Here is a 5,573-nt window from a genome sequence, read left to right as displayed (position 1 = left end):
CTGTGAGAGGAAAGAACAGCTGACTTCTAATAGTTCGTGTTGTAAGGAGTAGATGTCGATACGAGGAGTCGAGGTCATTGTTTGTGCTGTATTCCAAAAACTAGCTTTTTTTGTGGTCTGCAGTATTTCTATACAGGTAGAAGTCAAACGAGTATTTAGTTATCACATGTCAAAATAATTAATTCCGTTTCCTACGCATAACCTAACGAAATTAAGATAATTAAACTTATTTAGTCCACCTCTGTGGTGTAGTGGTTAGTGTGATTAGCTGCCACCCCCCCCCCCCCCCCCCGGAGGCCCGCGTTAGGTTCCCGGCTCTGGCACGAAATTTGAAAAGTGGTACGATGGCCGGAACGGGGTCCACTCAGCCACGGGAGGTCAAATGAGTACAGGTGGGTTCGATTCCCACCTCAGCCACCCTCGAAGTGGTTTTCCGTGGTTTCCCACTTCTCCTCCAGGCAAATACCGGGATGGTACCTAACGTAAGGCGACGGCCGCTTCCTTCCCTCTTCCTTATCTATCCCTTCCGATTTCCCCATACCCGCATAAGGCCCCTGTTCCGCATAGCAGGTGAAGCAGCCTGGGCGAGGAACTAGTCCTCCTCCCCAGTTGTATCTCCCTTCCCAAAAGTCTCACGATCCAGGACACTGCCCTTGAGGCAGTAGAGGTAGGATCACTCGCTGAGTCCGAGGGAGAGTAAACAGATTAAGAAAGAAAGAAAGGAAGAAAGAAAGAAAGAAAGAAAGAAAGAAAGAAAGAAAGAAAGAAAGAAAGTAGAATATAGGAAAAAGAAATACGTACTTTAAATAATACGTTGGCCTTGAACGTCACTCCCATAATTAAAGACAACGAGATGTTATAATTCTTATTTAATTCATTTGCTTATTCTTTCACATTGCCTCATAGGTCGTTTTATACCGCGAAGTTGGTCATAACTTCTCGCTGTCTGGAATTCTGGGAACGGCATTTCATTGGAGTGATCTTCAACCAATGACAGAGTCCATTCGCCCACCGTCAGCCATGATTACTGTGTTACTTATTCTGGCGAGTCTTATGTGGAGTTATACCCCATATACCTTCCATTTACAAAATATAATGTTATCTCAAACGTATTACGTTAGGACTGATATGTACGTCCGCCTGCTGTAGCCTCGGTAGCGCAGTAGGCAGCGCGTAAGTCTCATAATCTTAAGGTCGTGAGTTCGATCCTCACCCGGGGCATAACTTTTTTTCTCTTTCGCAGTGAAACGTGTTCTCAATATGGACTGTATTTTAGGGAAAATTTCCGAACAGAATTGGAATAAACACTCGTGTACCATTTCTGCAAACGTGTCTTCTTTCTTGGAAAGTAGACTACTATGGAATTTGTGTAGGTCTTCGATCAAAAGGCACTGAAACCTAAAGTAGATAATCAGGGAAGATTCGTGTACCAGCTTAGTAGATGAAATCGGAACACAGAAAATATTACGACCCTACCAGATTTTCAGCACCGGTACTTTCTTTCTTAATCTGTTTACCCTCAGCGAGGGATCCCACCTCTACCGCCTCAAGGACAGTGTCCTAGAGCGTGAGACTTTAGGTAGGGGATACAACGGGGAGGAGGACCAGTACCTCGCCCAGACAGTCTCACCTGCTATGTTGAACAGGGGCCTTGTGGTGCGATGGGAAGATTGAAGGGATAGACAAGGAAGAGGGAAGGAAGCGGCCGTGGCCTTAAGTTGGGTACAATCCCAGCATTTGCCTGGAGGAGAAGTGGGAAACCACGGAAAGCCACTTCGAGGATGGCTCAGGAGGGAATCGTCCCCCCCCCCCTCCTACTCACTTGGACCTCCCGGGGCTGAGTGGACCCAGTTCTAGAGCCGAGAATCGAACCCACGCCTCTGGGGCTGGCAGCTAATCACACTAACTACTACACCACAGGGGTGGACACGACCTTCTTTCTTTTTTTACATTTTTTTAATCCGTTTACCCTCCAGGGTTGGTTTTTCCCACCTCAACCGCCTCAAGGGCAGTGTCCTGGCGTGTGAGACATTTGGTCGGGGATACAACTAGGGAGAGGACCCCTATCTCACCCAGGAGGCCTCTCCTGCAATGCTGATGTGGGAGAAAAATTCATGCCCCGGGTGAGGATCGAACTCACGACCTTAAGATTATGACACTTACGCGATGCCTACTGCGCTACCGAGGCTGGCTTGTGGCCATGTGTAACTAAGGTTTCTATCAGCTTCGGAAATGGCAGGGATATGGCGTATCTCATCTTAAAACATGTCTGAGGGGTTACTTTTCCTTGATGAGCCATAGAATCCTACAAGGGTGAAGCAAATTCTGTGTTTTCCGATAGTGCAAAGGTGGGCTCAGTTCGGCTATCAAGGAAAGCACAGCCTAGCAGCTGTTTGCAGGGGTCGCAGTTACTACTAGTGAAGCGGCGAGTGTCTAAACAGATAGAAACTTTTAATAATAATAATAATAATAATAATAATAATAGTCCGCCTCTGTGGTGTAGTGGTTAGCGTGATTAGCTGCCACCCCCGGAATTGAAAAGTGGTACGAGGACTGGAACGGGGTCCACTCAGCCTCGGGAGGTCAAGAGTAGAGGTGGGTTCGATTCCCACCTCACCCATCCTCGAAGTGGTTTTCCGTGGTTTCCCACTTTTCCTCCAGGCAAATGCCGGAATGGTTCCGAACTTAAGGCCACGCCCGCTTCCTTCCCTCTTCCTTGCCTGTCCCATCCAGTCTTCCCATCCCACCACAAGCCCCCTGTTCAGCATAGCAGGTGAGGCCGCCTGGGCGAAGTACTGGTCATTCTCCCCAGTTGTATCCCCCGACGCAAAGTCTGAAGCTCCTTGAGGCGGTAGACGTGGGATCCCTCGCTGAGTCCGAGGAAAAAAGCGACCCTGGAGGGTAAACAGGTTAAGAAGAAGAAGATAATAATAATAATAATAATAATAATAATAATAATAATAATAATAATAATAATAATAATAATAATAATGATCACACATCAGCAATGAAACCCTGTATACGAAAACAAAAAGGATTTCTGACACATTAAGGAAAAGGAGAATTGACTTCTATGGCCACATCCTAAGAATGGACGCAGAAAGGATAACTAAAAGAATCTTTGACTATTTCCGCAATAAGAAAACCAAGCCGAAATGGTTTAAGGAAGCTGAGAAGGACCTACGAGAGTTCCAAATTACAGAAGGGATGCTTGTAGATGAATGCGCGAAAAAACAAAAACAAAATTAAAATAAAGATGTTTCAGGATAGGGTTAAGCCCAAACGACTCAACAGAATTTCCGAATAAGAGAGGAAGGCAAGGTCTGAAAGGATGAAAACATACTGGGCGGAAAGGAAAACACGATTCACTAACCATTGATTGATCTATAGCACCCCAAAGTGGGTGAAACGGACAAGAAGAAGAAATGGCGGGCTGAGTGCCTCAGACGGTTGAGGCACTAGCCTTCTGCCTCAACGTGGCAGGTTCGATGCTGGCTCACTTTGGTGATATTTGAAGGTTCTCAAAAACGTCAGACTCGTGTCGGTAGATTTACTGGCATGTAAAAGAACTCGTGCGGGACTAAATTCCGGCACCTCGGCGTCTCCGAAAACCATAAATGTAAATAATGGGACGTAAAGCAAATAATATTATTATTGTACCGGAAGGTACACGCGCCCCGTTCATTTAAATATACCGTCTTGGAAAATGCCATCTGATAAAGGAAGTTAGCAACAACTAATACACGTGGTTTGGACTTTCCTCTACAGATGTCTCTGCTAAAAAGTGATGTTATGCCCTCTGGTGTGAAGAGGAATTATAACATTTGTTTAATTTTTTATTTTAAGGTTTACTACAATGAGTTGATTATTCTTTGTTTTTGGTATGTTTAAGTTGACATCACTTCGATATCTTCCCGCCAACTTAAGATGTTGGCCAAAAGAAAATTTTGTATATTTATTTTTCAGCCAATCAAACTATGTCTAGTATTTATTTAATTATACAATAAGAATTGGGGGGGGGGTGTCGGGCCTTAGCCCAGAGCTCTCTAGAACCTTCCTCTCGGGTATAAAAGCTGGCACATTTTCGACCAGAGGGTCTTATTCTTCGCTCCAGTCTAGTGTGTGTGTTTACAAAGCAGGCAAGGTGCCTCGTCGATCATCGAGCAGTCCATCAGCTCAAGGTAATGGCAGTCCGGATTTTATTAAGTGATAGTCTTTGAAAGCTAGCTTGAGGGGAAGGTTTTCAGTCTTGACCAATGTAACTTTAATTTGCTAAAATGTACCTAACTTCCAAACAAGGCAAAAGAACTTAGCCGAAATCAGGGAATAGAGAGTGTGATACCCTCTCCGGTTCCCTATCAACTTAATTTTGAGGTGACTATGATTTTGTAACCTTTTAAATATTCTCTCCGTCTAGTCACCTCGGTAGTATAGGCTTAGCCTCTGTAACTTCGGACCAGAAGCCCAAATAGGGTTTTAAGCTTTTCATTCCAATTTTCAAGGAGTGTAAGTGTCCGCCTCCACGTCATTTTCATTTTGGGCCAGTAACTTTAACCTGTTGTTTGCCACAAAGGTCTGGTAGATTGGGTATTCGATACCCCTGTGAAATTATATTTCATTCCTTTCGTGTAAAGATGTTAGACTGTTGACCAGAAAAGACAGTGAATACTGTTGGAGTTTGTAAAATGTTGGTTGAGCCTTTGACAGGCCTGGAAATTTCTGGAAATATACTCCTAAGTGTAAATTTTATAGAGCATAGATGCTCCTTCTATTCATGTAGGGGTGTTAGTGTAAATATTGAATGGTGCCCTTGGAAGGCTGTAACGTTGTGATGTTTGGAGAGTGAATGGTCTTCTAGATAATTTTGTGGAGAAAAAAAAATGTAAAAGAAATTGGGTGATTCGTCTTGAGAATATTTAATACTAAAAGGGTGTGGGGTAATAAGCTTACTTGTGACAACATACCATATAAGTTCTGGGAAAAGGAGATTGGCGTTCGGTTTCCCCATTAAATTTGAGGTTAAGGAATTTTACTGTTTAAATAAAACGATTAATTAATTTGATAGAACAAAATATATTCTTGAAATAATTTCAATAAAAATAGTGAGAACTGCTGCGATTGAAATAGATGAGAATATAAAATTATGACATTGCAACTGAAAGAAACTAGGCATGAATTTGAATTCTTCTTGACCCTCACTGGTTCACTTGACTGTACCTTCAACACTTTGAGTGTAATTACGACGTATTCCTTTGATATGGTGTTTACTGTAGATATATCAAGCCTAATTTGGTTATGTACCCTTTTTGTTTCACTGAAAACTAAGTATCCATGTGACTGCTTCTTCTCCATCGAGAGAACTTCTTTGTAAGTCTGCCCTGTATGCCTTCATGGTAAGTGTATCCCTCTAACTGAACTGACCGACTGAGGTCTCACCTTCCACTTAACTCCATCACTGTTCACCTTCCACTTTACTTCTTCTCTCTTCTACTTCCGTTTGATTAATGACTAATGACCGACTGAGGTCTCTCTATCTCGTTCAGTTAATGACCAACTGTGGCCTCTGCTTCCAA

General features: G+C 43.4%; 1 non-coding gene across 1 annotated transcript; it reads left to right on the top strand.

Annotated features, from left to right (window-relative positions):
• The first annotated feature begins 1,148 nt into the window (after positions 1–1,148).
• Positions 1,149–1,221, top strand: TRNAM-CAU (transfer RNA methionine (anticodon CAU)). Its single transcript has one exon. It is a non-coding gene; the product is annotated as a tRNA-Met (tRNA).
• The last annotated feature ends 4,352 nt before the right edge of the window (positions 1,222–5,573 follow it).

The sequence above is a fragment of the Anabrus simplex genome, chromosome 8, assembly GCF_040414725.1.
Source record: "Anabrus simplex isolate iqAnaSimp1 chromosome 8, ASM4041472v1, whole genome shotgun sequence".
Taxonomy (NCBI): domain Eukaryota; kingdom Metazoa; phylum Arthropoda; class Insecta; order Orthoptera; family Tettigoniidae; genus Anabrus; species Anabrus simplex.
Note: the sequence above shows the minus strand (reverse complement) of the source record. Positions and strands in the feature narration are given on the sequence as shown.